Source organism: Empidonax traillii, unplaced genomic scaffold (genome assembly GCF_003031625.1).
Source record: "Empidonax traillii isolate 1590-97213 ecotype Southwest subspecies unplaced genomic scaffold, ASM303162v1 scaffold16:size2589160, whole genome shotgun sequence".
Lineage (NCBI taxonomy): Eukaryota > Metazoa > Chordata > Aves > Passeriformes > Tyrannidae > Empidonax > Empidonax traillii.
Genome location: NW_020955209.1, coordinates 1,644,982 through 1,669,720, shown reverse-complemented (window position 1 = coordinate 1,669,720; position 24,739 = coordinate 1,644,982). Strand labels below are relative to the sequence as shown.

General features: G+C 37.3%; 1 protein-coding gene across 1 annotated transcript in view; it reads left to right on the top strand.

Annotated features, from left to right (window-relative positions):
* The window catches only part of PDSS2 (decaprenyl diphosphate synthase subunit 2), a 112,647-nt gene that overhangs the window by 823 nt on the left and 87,085 nt on the right, over positions 1 to 24,739 (top strand). The window lies entirely within an intron of this gene.

Below are 24,739 nucleotides of genomic sequence, written 5' to 3'. Positions count from 1 at the left end.
AATCATTGGAGGAAACATTGTCTGTTTTGGAATATCCAGCTGGGACGTGCGAGTTTTTTTACGTTGTTGAGAATTTTAGGGTTGTTAAGCTGTTTATCTACTCTTTCAGTTTTTAAGGCAAAGTAATGGAAGACTTGCATTCTTGCCAATAAGCAGAAATGAGTATTGTTGAGCAGTGTTTTCTTCGACTGTAAAACAAGAACTGATTGTCAGTGTTTTGGGTTTTTTTTATATACAGTAAAACTCCAGAAGCTTACCAAAATGAAGAGAAAAAAGTGCAATTTTTCAAGGGCTTTTTGGTTGTGGATTGGAGTGTTTTGGTGGTTTTTTTTTAATTTTATTTTTTTTTTATTTTTTTATTTTTGGTTTGATAGAACTGTGTTTGCTGTACCTGCAATTATAGCAAGATTAATAGAGTCCAGGTGCAGTATGCACAGTATTTTTGAACAGGTGTAAGACAAAAATAAGCATTTGTTTAAAACAGATGTTCTGCTTTTCTTTTAAAGAACAGAAATTGTAGCTGTGTAGTGGTCCTTAGCAACTCCACAATCATGGTGTAATGATACAAAACCAAGATTTGTTTTCCAAGCTCTTTGTCTCTAAATCTGGTTGTCTTGAGTGAACAAAATGAGTACAGGGGACGAACATAGCTTTTTTAAAGAAACATGGTTTTCAGGAAGGGTGATTTATATATTTAAGTAGACTTTTCTGGAAGAAACAAATCAACTTGTCAATAAAAATGGAAAAACCCCTGACTTTAGAAAATGCTAGTGGAGGGGATTTTGTTGAATTGTTTAAAAATGGAGGTTGTGATGTTATGATAAAGAGGAGGGACAAGAGGAAGATGTTTTTCCGTCTTTGTAAGGTCAGTTGATGGAATGAAGGGAACAGGAGGATCGAAGCACAGTGTATTTGGGCTCTTAAGTTTCTACCACAGTCAGAGAAGTATCATAGAGACCTGCAGTCCTAAAGTGGAACTTCAGTGTTATCTTTAGATTGTCTGTTCAATGTGTGGTAGTTGTTGGTTTATTTCTGAATTAAATTTAAATGCAGTATTTTGGGGAATGGTGGGAAGTTTTGTGATGGAACTATGATAAAAGAGTTTGTTGGTAGGAGTTTTTTTGTTATTTTAAGTGGGCTACTTCAGGCTTAATTCTGTAAGCCTGTGGCTCATGGGACACTGGTAGGAAGGAATATAGTCATGCCCAGGGTCAGCAGGATTAAAGCCATTCATTTTTAAATTTCATTTTTAAAATTCGTGTATGTTTCAGAGTTCACTATTGACTAACCTGATCTGTCATGTTGGAAACAAAAGCTATTTTCTCACATAAAACTGAAACCCTGTACCCTTACTTTGGATGTTCTTGTTTGCTGCACTGGTATTGCCAAAGGTTTCGATGCAGAGGCGTTTCCAATGGCTTGACCTTTGTATTGTGAGAACAGGTAATGTTCTGATGACAAGTTTTAGTGCACTGATAGCAATGCACAAATGGTACCTCATTCACCTTGTTTTATGGTGTGATTTTGCAATAAGGTGAAATTTGACCTTGTTCTTTCTTAAGAATCTTGATAACTTATTTCTGAAATTTAAATATTGTATGTTTGAATGAAAATGTGAGTGATTTTAGTTTTGGGTCTGAGATCTATCCTCTGACTTACCATAGCAATTTAGGAAACGGGTCTTGATTTTTCAAAACTAGAATTTTTTCAGTACTTTTAAATCTCCCACTCATTACTTATGCTTAAAAAGTAACATAGGTTTCCTGTTGTGTGTTCAGACAAACGTTTTAAAGCATGGATATCTGAAATATTTGGTGATTTTTCTTTTTAAAATACTCAAGTGATTGATACATCCTGCAAATCTATTCTTTAAGACTGTGAGTAAATACTGTATATATCTGATATGTACTCCAACACTTAGGGAGATTTTGGTATTTGTGAAACTTCTGAAAAATACGTGCTGTAAAATTGATTAATTGCACGAGCTGTTCTCAAGTTTCTACTAATTTGTTTTTGAGGTTATAAGTGGTGACAATCAAATTGTGATTGCTTGCTGTCATGTCTAAACAGTATTAATTTTCCTTAACCTTCTTTGACTGGTGGCATTTTGTCATCAGTGGTTTTGTGTCTACCCTCCCTTCCTGCTTAAAGGCTTTGCCAGCCTTTGAAGTTTTCCTGAGACCATTAGGGATTTCCTAAAGCAGAGGGTTTTCTACCAATGCTTACCTGCATGGAGTAGGTTCTGATCTGAGACAACATAAGTCGTAATTGGCACCACATTGAAAGCCTTTGGTGCAACAGGAGTGTTGATGAGTGATTTTACAGTTTTGCTGGGCTTTAGGTCACCAGGCTGTTGCAATGCGATGTCTGTGCTGAGAGCCTCGAAGAAGGCAGCCGAAAGGTAAGTAGCTGTCCATGTGAGACGGGCCATGTGGAGAAACAGCTGTTGGGCCAGTGTAGGTTTCTCTGATGATCCCATCCATTTCTTCCTCTTGTTTGGATGCGGCAGTGGCAGCTCCTGGGTATAGGTGCCTGCCGTGAATCAGGACTGCAGCAGGTGTTGTGCTGGGATGATGTGTGACCTTGATACCTCTGACCGAGCCTGCGCCCGACCAGCAGCTTTAAACCTGTGAGCTATTGCTGAGTCTGCTCTTGGGAGGGCAGAGATGGGTCACTGAGCCCTACAGAAGGATTTGGGAGTTCTGTAATTCATGCAGTGAAGTAAAGGTTGTTTTGTTTTGTTTTGTGGGTTGGTTTTTTGTTTGTTTGCTTGGGGTTTTTTTATTTCTAAGATTTTGGTTTTTTAAAAGTCAGCCACATGAAGTGAACATCCTTAGTACTAGCTTTGCCAGACTTGTTAGAAAGAGGGTGAAATGTGAGGGAAAGGTTAAATTTTGGTTTAGAAAGGCTAATGTCTAGTGGTTAATGGATCATTGGAAGCTGGACTATCTGGATTAGATTCACAGCTGTGCTTTTGGCTCTCTGACTAGAGCAAGTCACTTAATTTTTCATACTTACATTTACTTATCTGTGAAATGAATAATGTAGCATCTGTTTTCTGGAGATGTTACACTTCATTCATTACAGCCTGTATTGATCACTGTGATCTTTGAGTGGAAAATGGTGCATAAGCAATATTAACAAAGAATACTCTAAAGAAATGCTATCATTAAAATATTTGCCTCTAATGGATACTCTGGAAACAAAATTACAATCTGACTACTTCTGGATCTTTCCGTTTGTAGTCCTGTGAGTCACTGTATGGTTTTTCAGAGCTTTAAGATTTCTTTCACTATAATGAAGTGTCTTCAGCAGCTACTCAAAACTAGCTTTTTTTTTTTTTTTCTTTTCTCTTCAGGCATTGCTGGACTAAAGGGAAACTTTTTCAGTGTGTGAACGTATGACCCGCTTTTCAGTTGAGAAGCAAACAGATCTCCGGTCTTCTCTTTCCTCGCTATCTAGGCTAGCTACATCCTTCTTAGTATAGGAAAGAGTCTGTAATTGGCACAGTGATCTACTTTTCTCCAATACATAGTGTGAATAGTGTTTTCTTGATTACTTAATCTCCCTTGAGAAGGGTATAGCTTGCTGCAGATTGTAAACAGTAAATGTTATGGCCAATGCATCACTTTTATAATATCACTAAATGAAATGGAACACTTCATACACGTAAAATTATTATGGGATACCATTTAGCTCCAGCCATTCTCTCATTAGCCTGCGGGAGGAATGATTATATTTTAGTTCTGTCAGAATTGTTTGTTGGTGATAAATGCTCAAGTAGACTTAGTTATAGTTTTCCTGGATTATTACAGAAATAAAAAGACTGGCTAGACCAGGTTTTGTTCTGTTGAAGCCCGCTCAGTGTAGATCTCTACCCATTTTAAGCACATAAGATGCGATACAGAGGACCTTCAAGATTACGTGCTTTTTGTTTAAAATGTCTGATAATATTGGTTCCCTGGTAGTTCTGTTTCTTTGCCAGCTTGAAATGGCTTAGTTCAGTAACAGGTCTTGTAACTTCAGGTGTGGTGTGCATCTCAGTCCCTATGTGGGTGACTGTTTTCAGAGTGGACCTAGGGATTTGCTCCAGCCTATTGTTATTGGAATTGTTACTACCGGTTTGTATTTTGCCTTAGAAGAACGGTGACCTTAAAGCTGTCCTTTTTTTATATAATTGTAGGTGCTGTGATTGACTACGAGTAGCTTTTTAGCAACTTGTTTCAAATGTTAATTCATTTTTTTTCTGGGCTAGAAAAGCGATAGTGTCTGTTTACTTGGCAGTGGCTAATGAGGTACCTTTCTCTGGAAACAGCAGGCAGCCGGACACTCAAAGTGACAAGCAGAGGGTCTGGCCAACTTAGAACTACTAAAATTTACTACAACCTTTTTACTGAGTTGCCTAATCTGTAATGGGCCTGTAGTCATAAAGTCCCTCTCCTGCACTTGCCAGATTAGAAGTTAAAACACATTTGCATTCACTAAATTTTATTATATTTTCAGCCTGCTTTAACACTTTGTAAAAAATATTTTTGTGGTAGAGGGTGTGATTTTTATGATTGTGTGATGGTTTTAGTCTAGGCCTTCCTGGTGACCAGTTTGTAACCAAGGAAGTAGCCAAGTACCCAGTATTCCATACAATTTTTACGTAAACCAGAGTATAAATAAGTCGGAGATTAGAGACCTCACTCTCTTCTCTTCCGGCGAGGTTTGGGAACAGTGGATCCCTGCGTTGGTCTCGCTTATCTAAGGCTGAGGCCTGCAGAGTCCACCGTCCTACCACGTGGGGGTTTGGAGAGTGCTGGCTGTGACTGCCGATCCTGCTGTTCTAAAGGACGTGGTGAGATCTGTTTTGTTAGTTATTAGTATAGTTTGATCTAGTATACCTGTTCGGTGTCCCTTTTATTCCCTTTCGTCCCCTTTTTTCCCCTTTCCCTATCCCTTCAGGGGGTGGACCCCCTTTTACTGTGTATATAGCATCTTAACTGTACATAATTGAAATTTACGTAAATATAGATATATTTTTATATAAGCAGCTTGACTTTGGGTTCTTTAATTTTTATAGTTTCTTTTTCCTTTAACTTAAGGGAAGAAAGGAGGGGGAAAGGGGGCTGCTGTCGTAACTTTCGGGCATTTGGCAGAGAGCCAAGTCCAAACCGTCACAGATTGTGATCAGAATGCCCATGAAGTCATCTATGATATTGCAGTTGTGTAATTTCCTACGTTTGCTGCAGAGATCTGTTGAACTTCATGGAAGCCACAGCTGGCACTTCTGCAGAAAGTCTTAGAAGGGATGTTAGAAATGCAGAAATGTTTTTCCTTCTTGGTGTGTTTGCTACTACTTGCAAAATTGCTAAAATACTGATGGTTATGGGAAGCCTAGCTTTATCTAGGAAGACTTTTTCCTGAAGTATTTTGTATAGCTGATGGAATCAGAGGTGTTTTCAGGAAAGCTCCAGTTGATTGAAGCACCGGAGTTGAATTCTTGCTTTGACTCACCTCATCAAGAAATCTTTGTCCTTCAGGAAAGGCTGGTCCCTCTTAGCTAAGTTGGGTTTTGTGAATATTTCCCAGTCAGTTGTGACAGACTTGAGTAGTAATTTCAAAAACCTTCATGTTACTTCTTTTGTAAGTGTTGGTACTCCCTAGGGATTTCTATTACCATACTCAAAATCAAGTAAAACCTTATTAGAAACAAAAAACAGTTTATTGTGTATTTTGACTGAATGAACTCACAAAGAGCTATTGTGCAAAAGTTAACTTTGGAAGGTAAAAAGACATGGAAGAAGTTAAACCATTGCAGGTTCATATATAGACTGGAACTTCCTTTTGATTACTTCCATATTATTCCTTGTACCTGTGGCTTTCAGTGTGGCTCTTAATACTGTCTCATACACCACTTAATGCTGTCTTGTACAGTTGAGAGGAAGAGACAATCCATTTTTGGAACTTACACTCTTCCTTAATGCTGTAGTAAGGTAGAATGGGATGAATAGGTGTGTGCTGTTTGTTCTTTTTTCCAAATTTTGTTTTTTGTTTCTCTTTTTGAGTAAGTTTCACCAATATGTGTGTATATATATATATATATATATATATATATATATATATTAGTTTTCTCCACCAACAACTTTACATTCATATCTGTCAGTTATTACTGCTCTTTTGAACAGTTGAACCAAAATTTGTACACTTGGGCTTGAGGTTCACAGTTCATGTTTATGGGACCTTGCTGTCTTGGTTTTTGTTATTTTATACATTATAGTTTGTTGGGTTTGGCAGTGGTAATCTCGCTGTTGAAGGTAAAACATATTAGCCAGTTGTGCGTATGCATGTGAATAGATATATTTAAAAGGAGTATTTACTCAAGTTTTGTGCTTTTACTCTCAAAGACTCCTTCCTCTTCCCTCCCCCGCTATTAGTAAACCCTAGCTTAAGAGGTACAGGCAGTTGTTGTCATGCCTGGGTTTACTACAAATGTTGAGAGAGGCTGAACTGATGATTAAGCAGCCAGTTTTCACCCCTAGTGGTGCTGAGTTCTTGTCATTCATTTTTGGTATTTGTGTGGAAGATTTTATGTAGAGGATGTTTCATTGTATGGTACAATTTTCTGCTGAATATTTTGCCGCTGTGAGCAAAGTAGGATCAAGTAGCAAATCTGCAGTATGGATGTGCAAAAGCTAGGCTGCAAATTAAATTTTCTTGCATTTGAATAATTGCTTTTTTTTGATGATTCTCATTTAAATATCTTTGCAGTGATTCTCATTTAAATATCTGTGTTGAATCCAGGCTTCTGTGCTTATGAAGAATGTATTATCTCAGCATGTAGGGTGGTCTTTGTAAGCAAAGTGTATTCAGTAGGTGATGATTCTGTTTGGGATTTTCTGATGGAATTATTTATGGTGAAAACTAGTATGGTGTCTTGATGTTGGTAAGCTATGGTATTTTTTTATAGGGAATATGAATCTGAAGATTTCAGCAGAATTTCATGTACAACTTGGTGTGATTAGTGAAAGTGGAATTTCTTAAGCTTGGATTTCAAGCATGTGACGGAGAAACTGAACGTACAATGAACAGATCCAAGTGCCTGTCGGTCTTGAACGGATGTAGTATACTACACCTAGAGAAAACTTTGCTTTACTTTGGGCTTGCAGTAGACTATAATGAAGATAATTTTTGAAGTTCACATCTGGTCTTTCCTGCTTTCAAGTACAATTGATTTGTAATGCATGAGAATATTGAATACCGAGTTTAATGTTCTAGTGAATAACTATCAGGTCAATGTTTGCTCTGCGCAGGAAAAGAATACTGAATAGGTGGAAATAGTTTCAAAGTAATTCCCTCTGTAACACAGAAAAGAGTTGCCAAACATGCCTTTCTATAAAGTGCAAATGAGAACCAATGTCAAAGATTAACCAAAATTAATATTTGGGTTACTGGAAGTGACTTTCACTCAATGTGTCTTCTATTTGGCTATGATAAGTTTACTTCTTTGCCTTACAAGAATAAGGGGGAAAAAATACTTTTCCTAGAGATTTTTCTCTTTCTAAGGTCTATATTTTGTAGCTTGCAAATACTGTTTTCCCCTGCTCAAGATGTTTTCCTGCTCTGCTGCCTCTTCTGTTGATGCCGCCTCCCAGTTGACTTCTTTCCTTGCTTTGGAAGTCCTGGCAGTGAGACCTGGCAGGAGATCCAGTTAACCAGGAGCATTTCCAGAGCTCCTCCAAAGACTATGGGTAACACTGTATCCTCTATAGCACTTCCTAATCTATTGAGGAAAATACAAAGCTCACCAAGGGGAAATGTAAGCTCGGCAGTTAGATGTTTCCATACTTACACTATTGCTTTCTCCTAGGGGTGGCAGACCACTGTCTTAAATTATTAATATCTTTCCTTTACCCCACATCTGAGTGTCTTAGTTTCCCTCAGGGTAGGCAGACTGTCTGCAGTGCTTGCCCTAAAGGAAGTACTGCTAGAGACAAACCTGACAGACTATAAAGGAACACTATGAATTTAAAAATCCGATCTATTACAAAAAATAAGTTTAAAATCTGTAGCAGCTGCTTTACTGTCCTTGAATTGTCCCTGCCAATTGTCTGGCATTGACAATCACTTTAGATTATTTTTTTTTTTCTTTCTTTCTTGCTGTACAACAGAATTTCATTTAAGGAAAGAAAAACTGATCATATGGGGAAATTGGTGAGACTCATTATATGTGTGAGCTTTTATCAAACATATGCTGTGAACTACCTAGGCTTTACTTATAATGATAAGATGAGGCTTAGAAATTTGCCTCAATATGTTACTTAATTGAGAACTCTAGGGCTTCTTCAGCCTGCTGGAGGTTCTTCAGGTGAGCCACAGGCATCTTTTCTTCAATGATCAGCTATTACTAAAGAAACTTCAGGGGCTCTAGCTTGTGTGCGTTCATCTTTCTCATTTCTTTTCCCCTAAATTACTAGTGATGGTTGTTCCTATTTGCCTTCTCATTCCCCCAGTTCTTTTCTTCAAAACAGCACTAGTTGGTTCTTCATGGCTGCTCTTCCATTTTAGGGAATGGAAATTCCCTAATTTCCATTAGGGAAAAACAAAGTCCTACAGGTAATCCTCTGTTTCTTAATTAAATAAAAGTTTATAGTTTGTTTGTTATAGTTTGTTACATCTAGTTTGTTTCATTCCCCTCTTCTTCCCAGCTAGGAAAAGGAGTCATACATCTAGGAACTACTGATTCAGGTTTATTTTTCTAGGTAAAAATATGAACAAGCAAACACTTTAGCCTTTACTCCAAATTTGTTTCAAAAAGTACTGCCTTTAGAAGGAGCTTTCTTCAAAATTAAGTGGAAATTATTTTTGATTACTTGTTAGTTAAATGATCCTATAAACATGAATTGATTGACTTGCTAGCTGTCACTAAATGTGCAAAATTAATTCATTTTGTAGAATTTGAACTCTTTAAAGAAAAAATCATTCTCCCTAATTATATTAATATAATAATTATTTCTTTTCTAGACCTTCACACTTATTATGCAAACTTGTTGGAATGACAGGTATCTTTTTCATGAACTGCCTTTTCAGCACACTTCACAAAATAATCATAATCAAAGGGTTGACTCTATATGTATGTTGTGGTCCTTGAAATAGCTTACATATTTAACCTTAAAAAGGTAAAAAAAAAAAAGAAAGAAAGACAAATTCAGTATTTTAGTCACAAGGTAGGTCTGGGTCTGTAACAGAATGTACTTGTGGAGACCCATCCTGCAAATACATAGTTCCGATTAAGGCAATTTGAGGGTCATGGTCTGTGCCAACTTACTTTGTGTCTGGTTGTCATCTGAATGATTAACCAGTATAGAAGCACCATAATTAGTTGATTTGATAAGAGTGCTTTTATTCAAAGTTTACAGAAAGTTCAACTTGTTAAGAGCTTAATGAAATAACTGTTAGACCGAATACGCAAGTAAAGCCTCAAGAGGAAAAATTGTCTCTTTTACTGATTTGAAAAGTGACTGTGCTAGCATACATGTTTTTTTTTTCCCTAAAGATGTTTTTTGTTTCTGTTAAATTAGTGTTAAACTTTGAGACTGAACATTACAGAGCCACCGTGTTTTGCTATTATGGAAAGTCATATGTTCTCACAGACTAGAAACTAAAGGTTCCTTTATATTTCAGTGTGCATGTTTTTTTATACAGAGTAAGGTTTTTACCTCTGTAACCTTCCAGTCTCTGATTCTCAACTGCTTTCTATTTAATGTGGCTTGTGAAGATGAAGGTATACTGTGTGCATATTTTAAAAAGATTTCAGTGATCTTAATGCTACATTATGAATTTCATATTTGGATCATTCTTTTAGAAGTTGAATTCTGAATGTGATCTGTCTGGTACGACTATATTTCAGTAATTGAAAATTATTCTACAGGAAATCACGTCTTCCCCAAACCTGTGTTGCCTTGTGGAGGTGAAGCTGAAGTGTTAAAGAGCCTGGAGATCAATTAACCATATGTTCTTTATCCCTGGTTGTTAAAGCCAGAAATAACAGGGAAGGGTTTGTACTCCATGTTTTATTGTCTATGGGAAGAATTTGTCATCTACTGATTATTTGTAAATTTAGATGGTATGGAGTCATTGACAGGCTCTGGAAGAAATCAGATGACATCTCTCAGTAGAAGTAATAATGTGAAAATATCCCTTTCAGAAATGAGGCTCAGAAAACTTGAAGTACAGAGACCTTTAGGGCAACCCTTCTTCCAATACACATTTATTTAAGGAATGGAAGGCATTAAAGGAGTTTCTACTCTTAGAATTTACAGTATATTTTATGTGTCTTTTGTCCATAATATAACTTCATAAAACTGAAACAAATAGTCTTGCCAGTTGGAAAGTAGGGAATGAATCCATATAATGACTGTAATGTGTCATAGCAACCAAGTTTTAAAATAGTCAGATTCCAAAATAATGTTATAAAAATTACATCAGAGGGGGAAAAAAAAGTAGTGTTATGTTATAGCAACAGAAACATGTCCTTGCTTGTTTGTTTGTGAATCACTTGAGATCACATTGCTGCCTGTGGATTTTTGGGGAGGAATGGGACCAGAGTGTATGTCCTAACACATAGTGCTCATTCAAGGCGATGCATGAGGTTATATGTTTTTGGCCATCCTTGTTCCTGTGACACTTTGAAAGAGCTGAAGTTAATTTTTCCTGTTTTGAATTTATTTTCAGATAAAGTACTAACTGAATATTCACCTTCTTGATTGCTTTTCTGCTTTTAAGACTTTGAGTTCCTTTGTACCTTTCTGAGTTTTTTAGCAGGGAATAATTAAGTTTTAGTGCAAAACATTAAGAATGAAACTTCAAGAGGTTTTTTTTTTGTTTGTTTTTTCTAATTAATGGAAAATAGCATTGTTGGTGGATGCCATCCTGCAGCATGACACCTCAATGCTTCCCAGAGCAACAGCAGTGGGTGTTTGTGCATCTCTCTCCTACCTTGAGTGTGCACAGGACTCTGAGCCTGGAGGAGCCGCTCCTTGGGGGTGAGCCAGGCTCACTTCCTACCCGAGTGCCAGCTGGAGCTGTGCAGGTCTATTATAAGGCCACAGTCTAATAACTGTGTGCGTGTAAGTGGCAGCACAGCTCTGTGTCGGATTCAAAGCGTGGACACAGAAATGGCCTGGGCTGTCTTGCGCTGCTTGCACAGGTGTAGTTCTTTGTTAGATTAGTGCTTGCAGTTAGCTCCTTGGAATATGTTTTCATTTGAGGGCTTTGATTTTAGGGTTTGGCAGATCTCATTTTCAGTCTCCAGTGTTATTTCAGATATATCTTCGTAATAGTTAATTTTTAATTTAGATTATATTATTTATATTATATTAATATTAAGTGATATTAATTTATAAAATTTTTATTAATATTATTTTATTAATGAAACTTTTTCAAGTAACTGTTAAGAATTAAACATGCATTGCAACTAGAAGTTGAGGTGTCTTCAGAACTAGAATTGTTCCATTCTCATTCCTTCTTCTGTTGTAATTGCTGGGTGACTTCCTAGAAATATCAAGTCTGGATTAATATATTGTCCCTGGGTGGTACCACTGCTTCAGATTACCTTGATGTACATGTAGGTATTAAATATTGAAAGTTGTTTTCATGTTGTCATGTGGTGGAGCTCTGTGTAAACAAGTTTTATTTACTGAGCAGTTTGGGAAGCATGTACACACCAGTTTGCCTTAGGAAATCTGCCATTTAAGCCTTCATCCTGATTTTCTTTGGCTATGGTAAATGGAGTGGTAGACAAGGAACCATAGTGTTATTGAGAGGAAGAACCACTGTCCTGAGGTTGTGAAGAAAATCTGTTTAAGCTCATGAATAACTTAGATGCTTACCAACTAACTGTCACTAACCCTCATAAAACACTTTTCAATCTTTTTTTTTTTTTTCCCAGAGAAATTCAACAGCAAAAGTCTCTGATGTTGTATAAAATAGTATCTTTACTTTAAAAATCTGTAAGCTGTGCATTCAGTCTGGAGACAAACAAAGATAAGACCTTCTTATAAATATTAGGAAAGCAAGAAAATATGTTGAAGAAGATTGTAGACGTATTAATGCTTTAAATCGGCATAAGAATTAATGTTGCCATGCTATAGAGTGGAATGCAAACATATGAAACCTCTGAATGGTGTTACTAATTTCTGAGAGTGTAGTTGTATGCTTCACATTTAAAAAACCCCCAAACAACCAACCAAAAAACCCCCCACCACTTCAAGGAGCAATGAAGTGGAAGTTTTATTTTTTTCCTAATTCCAAATATGTATTATTAAAGACGGCAGATGCTCAAACCTTATATATGTTTAACCCTGGCCTATTGTGAATAATTTGGAGATATTTTTACACTTCTGTATCAAGAATGGGAAATCCTTTCCTCATTTGAGTGTTTAATAAACATTTCAGAGCTGGTCTGGCTCTAGAGAGTTAGAGGAAGAAAGAGCAAGCTACCTCTCTTTTAGCTTCAAATTCCCCATTTATGATTTTTATGAATTCACAAATGATTGAATATTTATTTATTTTTACCACTGAGACACAAAAGGCAGAAACCTGCAGGCTGGTTATGGTGTGGATACTCTACTGTGTTTCCATACCTCATGTATTTTATTTAAAAACTGACTTTTGCATTAGATTACCTCAAAAACATCATCATTTGTTGATGCGAATAATTTTAAATTCTTCCCTTCCCTGTGAATGATGAATTATTCTTTCACAAGAGCTCTAGATTATTTTAATTAATTACTTTAGGCTTTAAATCTTTAAATTTTAAATTAAGTTACAGGTGAGTTAAGCTGTTCCCTGAGGAGCTTTTACTGTGTTAGCAGTGGAGAAGGATAATATTTGCTGCATAATTCTCTAATGGGCTGTTGTAGGCTGCTCCGTTGAACAAGTCTGCTGTTTTGCTTTTGATTTCTGGTCTGTATCCAGCATTTCAGGGATCAACTTGGACAATTAAAAGATATCACCAGAAACATATTTTCCTGTCTGCTGTGGAAGAGAAAGATTAGGACCCACTGAAATATTTTGCTTTGTGAAGTTGTTGAGGAGACCGCAGAAATTTAATGTAAAACTAAATGAGGCACTGATAACTGCATATATGAAAATTTAGTAGACAATGGGCAAAATGCAGAGACAGGTTTATTGATGTTAGTTTCATATCCTGATCTCAGTACATATTCCCTTTGCCTGAACTATTTTTTTGTGTACATATCTAACCAAATACAATTACAAAAGGTAACCTAATCGTTGGTTTATGGGCTGCAGGGATTGAACCAATGCTTATTTTCCTCTTCTTGAGTATGATTACTTGTTGAAGATGTGATACATGTAGGTCATATTTGGCATGTGTTTAAACTGAGCCCGAGACTGATTTATGAAAATGGGGGAATAACAAGCCTAAATTGTGTTTTCCCATGTGTGATTATTGTAGCCAAGCTGCAATTTATTTTGTAGTGTCTTAAATTACAGTAAAAAATACATAAAATAAAGTAGGGTAAAGAGTTCAGCCGTTAATTTTTTTTTTTTTTTAAGTTAGCTTTCATCACTGTGCCTTTAATTGTGTTAATTACTTCAAAGAATTCTTTTGGAGGCCAGTTGAAGAGCAGAATCAAGAGGGATGAAAAAGTGCCTTGAGCAAAGACTTTTTTGTGAGAACATTCTTACAGTGTCTTATGGGAGAGATATCACTAAAACAGTCTCTTTTAAAATCCCCCTGTCTGCATACTTTTTTTAAGTCTTAATATTTTTGGTTTCCTAGTAATCTTCCAGAATACCAGATTTCAGTGCCTGAAGCCAATGGGAGAGAGCAAAATTATCGTGTAATTAAAATTTTCTCTTATATTTTCATTTTTTGTGTCTTTTGAAAGCGGAATGCTGAGTTAGATGAATTCAGTTGTTGGATTTGGTGTGCTCTCCCAGTGCTCAGTGGTTGGAGTGCTACCCTTTCTGCATAGGAGGCCCAGACTGGGTTCTTCATTCTGCCCCTGTGACTGTTGGCAAGTCTTTTTTTCTGGGCAGATGGTGGCAACTTGGTGTGCACAGCACCATTTAGGAGTGTGGATTCAGAGCCTGGTAGGACCATATCACCCCAGGTACCCTGAGTTCAGAACACAGGTGTACGTTCTTCTTCCCAGTCCATGAGTTGTGGAAATCCCCCTGGGGAGGCCAAAAAAAAAATTGCCCTATCCTGGAGCCACTGTTTGCCAGGGTGAGAGAGCTGAAATATTAACTGAAAAGTTTATTAAAAACTTAAATCTGGGCAATTGCAAGTGATTGGAAGTTGACCGTGATGTTGTGGAACTGATATACTTCACTTTTGTTGTGGGTTGGTTTTCATGGCCTTTTTTTTTTTTTTTTTTTTTTTTAATTTTATTTTTACCATCAGCTATTTTGAAGTCTTCCATTCAAACAGTACTGGCAGGTAATTTGGCAAATGCTTAATTTTTTTTCACTACAAATTATATGATTGCTTTGGTTATTACAAATTCAATATAGCTGTAAGTTATTAATATAAATGCAATTTGGGTTGTTGAATAGTGGCAACATTATTTACAGAAATGCTGAAAATCATAATGCTAAGTAAATGGGAATTTCTATTTGGCATCCTGTGATACTGAAAAAAAAAGTATTTGTTTATTTCATGTGTAAAGAAAGTTGCGTCCAGCTTGATTTATTTCTTGCTTCATGTACAAGTGGTCCCAACACATTTTTAGACTGAGGCAGAAAATAATCTCCAGGTAACAATATTCTGTGCTATTTTCAGGATGCATGCCTTACTGATGGTTTTTAAAGCACAAAATAATGATGACATACCGTGCAGAGGTTCTTGCTTGCCTGAGGCAAATGATCTGAATTGCACTAGATGCAGACTTCTGTTTGCTGATGGAAGTGCTGAAAAGGTGCTTGATTTCATTGTTTTGTGGTTCTTTTTTGTTTTTTTTTTTTTAATAGTAACACATTTCTTTTAATTTGCAATTAATTATACTGCATTTGATTAACAGCTTAAATATTTTACACAGAATAAGAGAAAAAGCATAAGGTTGCCTGGGAAAGAAGTTTGGTGCTTAGTTTTGGCAAAAGTAAGGTTCAGTTGATTGCTTGATGCAAGAATGCCAGGCAGTTTGGATGAAGGGTGCCAAGCCAGGGGCAAGGTACCTTTTCAAGCAAAGGAAAAGGGTCCTGACAGATTTCCCAGCAAGTGGGGAATTGGAGTGTAACCATAACCACTACATTATTAGAGAAACAGTGAGGGAGGGAGGGAGGGAGGGAGGGAGGGAGGGAGGAGTCGAGAATGCTAAGAAACCCACAGATTTCAGAAGGAAAAAGTAGGGGTCTATGTTACAGAAGTCAGATTAAAGAGGAGTCAGGGTGGAGTGTGTGCACGCTGAGGGCTGATCACAGTGAGGTTGTTAGAAGTGCATGATACGATTCCAGTTTGCATCCAGAATCTTGCAGTAGTTTCAAGAGGTTTTTGGCTGTGTAGTGCTTGTGAAAGCTAAGCACCACGTATGCTCTTTTCATCACTTTAAATTGAAAGCAACAGAAAGATGTAGTTCAGCAGACAAGCAGCTCCCCTTATGGACAACAGTTCATGAACTTCATTTGTCTTGCAGTGCATGTCTGCATTGTGCATACACAGTCTGACAGCCTTTTTTTGGTATCGGTGCATACCTGTCAAGTAAAACTGGAAATACTTGGTGTTCCTAATACTAATCTTCAGGGAACATATGATACGTAAAGGAATGTGGTGTGGCTCTTTTTAATTGAAGAGGTATGCGAATAATATACTAGTAGAACTATAGGGAAGAAGAACCTTTATTAATTAAAAATATGGAAGTGATGGTGGTTTTGAGGAGGCGAATGCCTGAGCACTGACATGTTGCATATGTATTTTTATGCAGGAATAGGAAGTGCTTTCCTAATCTCTTGGGGCTTAAAAATATTTAGTGTAACAGATTTCTATTCTGTAGTGAAGTAACTTCAGTTTTAGGCTCATGATTTGCTGAGGGATTTAATACTTCATCTGAAATCTTGCACCGACTCTTGTAACAACTCTTACAATTTGAATCTCTGGAATAGAGGTATTAAAACTCTGCAAAGCTTTTCCTTTGGCAAGGGAAGTTCTTGGCTGTAGTGGGCCCTGATAAGTTTTATTCCTGTTGCCTTAGTTATTACATTCTTGCTTCTCAATATTATGGTTCAAAAAAGCTCTATGGAAGAGGAAAAAATCTGTAGCAAAATGGGAGAGAGCAGGAAAATCCCTAAGATATGTGAATTTCCTTTTCCTGGAGAGCAAATGAAAGCTTACTGAAACTGAGAATTATTTTGGAAAATGATGTTTGTGTCAGACCACTGTGTCACTAGAGTCCAGAAATAAATCAAACTAATTTTTTTTTCTTTTCCCGGTTTAGTATCAGGATCATTTGTTCTGTATAGGCATAATACAGATATAGGGATAAGATATATATGTCGTTGCTATATTATTGTTATTTGAATTTTAATTGCCTCTTTTGAGAAGAAAAAATTTTAAGGTGGGAAAAAAATGTCTTTGTACCTACAAGATGATGACTAATACTTTTGTGAACTTGTTTTTGTAATGATTCAGGAGAAACTTGTAGATAAATTGTTTTATTAACTACAAATCTTTCTGGATATATTGCATAGTTATTTCAGAAAGCATGAAAGATATCTCCTTATTTTGGTCGACCACTAAGCGATGCAGTAAGATAGTTTTAACAAGTGGCTTAAGGCTCATTGTGTTGGGTGGAAGATGCAAGATGGGCCAGAGAGATCTTGGATTGTGGTTTCCCAAGCAGCTGAGTTAGTTTGATGGCTATTGCTGCTGGAAGGAAGATGATGCTCTTTTCTTCCCTGCTCTTGCCTGTGCCTCCTGTACATTGGCTGTGGTGTGGGTCTGGCCTTTCTGTGAACTACTGTAACTTCTTAGTCGAGGAGAAGAGAAAAACTGGTGTTTTCTTTGGTTTTGGTTTGTTTTCTGTGGTGCTGATCTGATTCACTGATATGGAGGTGCTTTAATGTTCACTCTCTTTCAATGCGTGATATTTAGGTTCTGTAGTGAGGCTGCCTTGTTGTGGAGAAGTGACTGCTTCCCTCTTTGTGTTGGCAATTTGTAAAGACACTCTTGTTACAGTGTCTGAAGTAGCAGCTGAGCTTCCATGTGGCACCACATGTGGTTCCTCTAGTTCTCTGCTAGTTTCTCCTTTAGCCAAAATGAAAAAAAGCTTTAACAGTTCTCAGTTTCTCTCCTTGATTCCAAAATATGGATGGATGGCCTTGCATATTGCACTTGTCCTTCTTTGCTGTTACTATTAATATACATGGGTTTCATTTATGAATGTAGTTCTACAAACAGGCAATGAAGAGTGATATCAAGCCATGAATTCAGGTTTGTGTCTGGATTTTCTCTGTTTACCCCTTCACATCAGGATTGAGGCAGTAAGGGAGTGGCATCTGGTGGGAGCAATCCTGCTCTATTTCACAATAATTTCATCTTAATACAGAGCTCAGTGTAGGAAAGGATGTGTTTGTCTTCACAGGCTGTCTAGCCTTGTGAGGTGAATACATGTCAAATGTGCCTCAAATATTTTAACAACTGATTTTGTCCTGGCCATAAGAAGAGAAGGTTACAGATCTGTTTTCCTTTTAAGGATAGCGAAGGTCATGCTGAGTCACCTCTATATGTTGTCTGAAATTTAATTTGCCTTAGTAACAATGCGTTTCAATGGTCTTTTTAAAAACCTTCTCTGAAGAATCTCAGATAAGCTGAGATGAGAATGGCTGCCCTCCCAGGCAGGGTAAGTGGAATGCTTCAAATCTTCCAGCTGTTTGTCAGGTACTTAACTCTGAAACTGCTGTACCATCTGTCTAGCTAAAAAAGGTGAACTGAACAAGAAGAAAGTATCTTTCCAATTCAGATGAGTCTGCTGCCTCCTGTGAGATCATCAAGTCACAGATGATTATGGAAACAGTGAATTCTAAATTTTATAGGAATATAAACCATGAAAGATGAAATTGAATGAATTCAGCTTCTGAGTGTCTCAAAGGAGCAACGTCACACCGTTCTAAGTTTAAAGTCACATTTTTGTCTGCTATGTGAGTTTGTTTGTTATTCAACCTTGTGTGTTGATAATAGATTTTGTTTCCTCTGTAAAATGCGTTATTTTATTTAAATTACTAGTGTTATCCATTTGGTATTTTGTATAATCTATTACACATGCCTAATATTTGTTGAAAAAAGATTTTTTTTTTTCCTGAAATTTCTGAGAAGAGTTAAAAGGTGCAGCAAGAGGACAGGGTGAATTTTATAGGTTTTAAATAATCAAGATGATTAAAACATGACTTCTACAGAGTACAATTCAATGAGGAGGAAATTAATGCGGTGTAAAAGGCCTCCGACAAGAAAAATATAAAAGAAATTTCTTGTTCCCTAGTGCCATCTGCAGGATTGCCACTGAAACAGGCAGGGTAAGTAGGGGAACAGAACTTTGGGTGACAGTTTTATGAGAAAACAAGAAAATGTCACCTCCAACAAAACCTGAGAAAATGCAATTTCTTTGTCATGCTAAATTACATAACAATGCATGTGTCACTTTGTTTTCAGCTTGTGAGCAGCATTAGGTTTGTTGGGAATACACCATGTCATGAGGTTTTTCCACACATTTTGTTTTCTGCTTCTGCACTAGCAGGTGGCTTAACCAAGCTTGCTTTCTTTACACTTCTTGAAAGAAACATCAATTATGTAAAAACATACATCCACTGGGAACCATTTCTAGGATAACTGGCCCTTCGGCTGTGCTTCCTTTTTGAAAGCTGAGTCCTCAGGGAGGAGGATTGGACCCTAAATATTTTCCTAATATTCCTTCTGTAGGCATTTATGCTAAGGTACCTATCAGAAATAATGATTTAGATCTGCAGCTCTCCTGCCACGTTTGTTTTTGTTGTATTAGAAAGGAATTCTTCTCTCCAGAGACCAGTCAGCAAGCTGACTGTAGACACGTGTGATGGCAGTAGACAAATGATGTATACATGAAAGGACATAAGTAACAACCAGAAAGAATGAAAAAAGGGGTTTTGGGAAAGAGGGAGTGAAAGCTGAAACCAAATATGGGTAAGATGGAGGTGACACTGGTGATGGTATCTAGAAAATTGCTAAGCCCTATGAAGTTGCTGTACAGACCTGCTGTTTGGCATGTGGCTCTGTCGGGAGCGTTCCCCCATCTGCTCTGCAAGAGATGAGCATTCACAAAGAATGTTTTCTCTTGCCTCTCGCTGACGCTGACGTGGAAACTCTGCCTTGTCAGAGGCCGACCTGACCTCAATTACCTACCTATTCATCACTTTTCTCCTGACTATTGTAATGTGATACTCCTGGGCACAAAGCCTGCAGTTCCTCTGAAGCTCTGGCTGGTTTAGGGTCTTGTTGTGTGTCATGTCGGCAGCGCTGGCTGGCACAGGGTGAATCTAATCTTTCTTTCTATGTTGACTTTCTGCAAAACAGCAAGCTAAGGTATCTGTCCTTAATATTCAGAGTGCTTGCTGTTTGGGGTTCAGCATGTGTAAGGGGCTGCAAGAAGCTGCAGAGAGAAAGCTGTGGTTGCTTGTTTTCCTTTCTTGCATACTGGAGCCCTTTTGGAGTGAAAATCATATTTAGCAGAACGTTCTCCAGGACTGGTCTCTCACCAGAGAGAGGTAGGTCCCTTTGCGCCCAAGGACCTCTTAAGCCTACATTGGTAATTTTCTGGTATCTGTTGTAATAGAAAGTTAATCATGTAAATTAATCATGTAAATTTTTGGAGTCTCATGGACTTGGGAACAGAGGCATCATCCACACAGTGTGTCCATCAGGAGTTAGTTTTCACTGTGTCAATATCTGTATAAGAGCTTGTTGCTGTGGACAGCCTTTGTAATGAGCGTAGGGAAATGAATACTTCAGAAAGCGCCAGCTGTGGCATCCTGTGCTGTGTTACTAAAGTAAGTTTGATGGATGTCTTTTTGAGGAACTATGCAGGAGGGAAGTGAGTGATGCATGCTGACAGTGTTTCAGGTCTACAGGCATCGCTGCTGAGTCTCTGAAGTTCAGTAGTCACTTTATTTGAATGAGTCTTTGGATCAATGTAGAGAAGAGACTATGTGAGGGAAATACCAGAAGTCCATCAAGGACTTTTGGAGATCAAGCATATGATAGTAAGTCAGGCACACGGGGGTTGGTCTTGTGAGAATCTGAATTGAGATCTTAATCTTTCTCTTAAAAAAGGAGAGCAGATTTTTTTCCCCAAATATATGCACCACCAGAGGAGGGGCACCAAGGCTTGCACAACAGAAGCTGGGTTAGAAAAGTGCCTTTAGCACTGAAAGAGCATCTTTTACACATGATGCTGCCCTCACGATGAAAGTCAGAAAAAAGTACTGTTGCAGGACCAGGGATAGGAAGAGGCAAAGGCCTTACTTGGTGAGGTCCTTCTTACTAAATAAGCTTTTGCTTGTTAAAAAAAAAAAAAAAAAGAAGAAAAATCTGTAGTAGAACTATTATGTGTGTGATATTGAAAAACTATACCTCTCTGGCCTGATTAGCCTGTGTTTTAGAATTCTAAGAATTTTGCAATTCTGAATCAGTTCTTTTACTTGAGCCAGACTAAAACTGAAGTTCTGAAGTGAGTTCTTGCTCCTAAGAGCCACCAGAAGAAAGTAAACAAATAGAAATCTTAGCTGTTTTGTGCACACTCTTTAAGATGCATGTTAAAATAGTAGACTCCTGGCCTTGAGTTCTCCAAGGAATGGTTTTTATTCTGTCCTTTTTTTCATGACTAATAAAATATGAAAGCAAACTTCTGATATAGAAAAGGCGTTATCATAAAGCAAGGATGTGTGGAAATGGTGCTGATGCTAAATGAACAAATCACAGGAATGTTGCCATTGGGCACTTTGTCAGACTTTGCATTTGAAAGGCGAGTGTCTGCTCATCTGAGCATCTGTGATGTTTCCACACAGAAGGAAGCATCAATCCATTATTTGTGACAGTAGTATTTTAATCTACAAGATAATGCTGACTCTCCTTGTCACTCATGTCCTGTTTATTTTGATTCCATCCCTGTTCAGAATGTTATTGGTGTTTAGAAAGCATGCAGGGATAAAGAATGGTCTCAAACAGCAGGTTGTAGTATGTGACATAAGTTCTGCTTCATTTAAAAAAGTCCATTCAAATACTTTAAAAGTCTAAAACAGTCAGTATTTATTTGCTATTGCTTATTAGAATAAGCGGGAATCATAAACAGTTTGAGATCAGTAGAGCAGTTTGGGCATAGCAGAAGGTGTTTCATTTTTTAAGGGTATATGTATTGTTCTTTACTGTTCTTTAGCTGAACATATATGTATATAAATTCTCTCTCAATTTATTTCCAAGAACTTGTGGAAAAGAGAATAATTTCATTAGGCAAGCTCTTGTAATGAAAACATATGTACTTTTGGCCCAAATTCTTCTCTAATTTGAATTATTTTCTTCAAAAAGAATTTGCTTATGAATGTGTGCGCACCGAAAGCGAGGTTAGCATGAGTGTAAAAGCAGATGCCAAAGTTGGTCCTCTCAGTTTTAACTGACATGATTGTTCCTTCACAAAGACACAGTGGGGAAGGTTTTCAGTGCAGCCTGCAAGAGTGCAACAATGAGTTCCTGTTCACCCTGAGAATGGTGTAGTTAAGTCGTCATGCATCGTGCTGAATGTCTGTCACATCACGTCAGTTAAAGGTATGACCCTACTGGGCAATCTCCGAGAAATTCAGAGGGTTGCTGTAGATATTATTAGGACCAATTACATATTTGGAAAGTGAGCTATACTTGTGTAGTCATTACTTGTTCTGTGCTGTGCTCGGATTGCAGTGAATGAAGTGACTTTTAAAAAAAATGCATACATTTGAATGCTTATGTAGCAGCTTGAATAGTCAACATTTTGATGTCTTTATTCGAAAGCAGGAACATAGAGGAAGATAAGAGCTTTTTTTTCTTTAAAACTCGCTAGATAATTTGACCAAAAAAAATTATTCTTCTTTTCATGGTTGTGGGAGAGACTACCTACACTGTGAAAACTTTTGAGTTCTGGGTTTTGGTCTCATCTTTCTTTTTTTTGTCTTTTCTCTATGTGGATTCCTTGTTAAAATGTAAATTAAGGCGCTTCCATTTCCTCTTACTTTGTTTAGAACCCTTAAAGAGCCCTGTACTGCAGAACTGTGGCCTGATGGGATGATGTTTTTCTGCATTTTTGTGAAAAGATATGTCATTTGAGAGAAGGAATCAACTCCCTTAGGACACCTTTTACTCTTCACTTTTTTTCCCTCTCCTCCTTTCTTTGCTTCTTTCTGTAGCACCTCCCGCTGTTCAACAGTTGCATATTGTTCAAAAGGTTTCTGGAACAGCTTTCCAAAAGCTAAAAAATGAAGAGCTCTGACCAGGAGCAAAGGAGATTTTCCTGGTTGCGGACTACTATGCTTATCTTGGGACCTCCAAAGATGCGTATGGATCCATGGAGATTAAAATACTTATAAAATGGACATTTGGATCTGGTAGAGTTGAAGGATGTTCTCTGTAAGAACTGGATCTTTCCAAGCTGTCATGTAATTAATTTCGATGTTCGTTTGGGTGCAGATTGTAGGAATATCTCCCTTGAAATGGTAATCTAAATTTACAAAAACAGTGTCATTATTGTAGCCAATCCAACAGCAAAGTTAATTCAAACACTACATGAGAAGAACGGGGCATATGTTAAGCAGACTCCAATTGGCCCATAGAGTGAAAATTCTGTAAATTCCTTCCGTGGTTTTAGTGTATTTAACGGCACAATACTGACCTTTTTTAAAGGACCAGAAAAACAAAACCACGTGCTAAATTTTCAGGTTATGCCCATTGTACTGCCAATGGTAGTGTGCTGTAATTGTACATTGTCTCAACATGTGATTGAGCCTTAAAACCGGAATTGTTTATAAGGGGTGAGCAGTGAGGTTAGTGCTCCTAAGATGAACGCTGAATAATGTGCATTCACATGGCCCAAAGCAAATGCAAAATAATGCAATGTAGATTGACCTTTTCTTATTGCAGGTTAACCTGATTCTAATTATCCTGAGTTTGCCTCAGGCTAAAGTGGACAGGAATCACAGTTTGGCTGAGTAGAAACTTTTTAACTCTTAGTAACTTGCTTTTGTGTTTACATTCTGTGCTGCTAGGGAGGAGGTAAAGGAATTGGGGGTAGAACAAAGGAGGACAAGCCAAAAATGCTTGTAGCAGCAGTGGGAGTCACCTGCTATAAATCTTAACTGAAGTTCAACACTCAACATCTGCTGGGTGTTGTGCAGTCTTCAGTAACTTAAGAGTCCAAACAGTTTTAGGACCAGTCCCAAAACCAGAAAGGAATCAGTACCTTTGTATCAGCAGCACTGGGATTTTCATTTAGTGGGTGTTTTTGTTTGTTTGTTTGTTTGTTTTGTTTGTTTGTTTGTTTTTCTTTTTTTCCTGTTTGAAACTGTGAGAAAATTAAGCTAAATTGTAAATGTGTAAACTTATATGAGTGTAAAGTAAAGATCTGAAGTTTTAATTTTGTTTGGCTTCGTGGTATTGGGTGAACTACATCTTAAGTATCACATCTATTTCTTTAAATTTGTGTGATTTTTATTAACAATTACGAAAGTGATTTAATTTCATAAGTCTGTTTTCTTCACCGACTCCAAATAACGTCGCTGAACTGTGGATTCACTGCTTCAGGCTGAAAGTTTAGAACAAAGAAATGCCAGTTTTGAGACATCTGTGTTTTCTGTGTTCTCTAAATTCATAAATTTGTTACTTTGGTCTGAGAGTACTCTAGATAGGGTTAAGAATTAAACTCTCAGTGGTGTGCTGAGGTAGCTGTTTTGGCAACACACTTTTGGAACTTTCCCTTCCAAAATGTGAGTAGTAGTTTTTTTCTTTGTTTTGAATGGTATGTGCTTTTCTTGCTGTGTGTTCCGTGTCATTGCAGCTTGAGATACCAGCTGAAAAATTTGTAGCTCATACTGTTAAGTCACATCCAGAAGTTCGTGCAAATTGTTGAAGTTCATTTTTGTGCCGTGTGTAGCTGAAAAGCAGGAATTTCACTACCTCATTGCGATTAACATGTAAGGTAATGAAACTAAGAATTATACAGCAACATTCTAAATTGGCAAAATGACATATAGCTCAGCACGAAATCCTGTTTCACAAGCTATTAAAAAATTCACTGCGTAAAGCTTAACCCACACTTACAAATACCTTAGTTCAGCTAGTGATGAAATACACCAGGTATTCTCAGTTTGTCCATGCCTTTATTTTGAGTGTGGTTCAAAATCCCCAACACTGCAGTCTAGTTTTTGTAGCTAGGAATAAATACACCAAATAAACAGCCTCCAAATGGGAATGGATTTATGCCATATCTTTTCATGTAGCTGTAACAAAATGAAGAGTGAAGTAGGGAAGTCTTGACTGATAACTGGACTTAAAAATTATGTAAGCAAGTTTGCCATGAATTATTTCAAAAGTCTTATATCTCTAGACATTCGAGACTTTTCATAACATGATATGGATGATTTAATGCTACACTTGCCATGTGTGCAGCAACTACAGCATCCCTGGGGAATTGTTGAAAAGATTCAGAAAAATGTTCTAGCTTTTATTTTTTTACTTTTTTTTTTT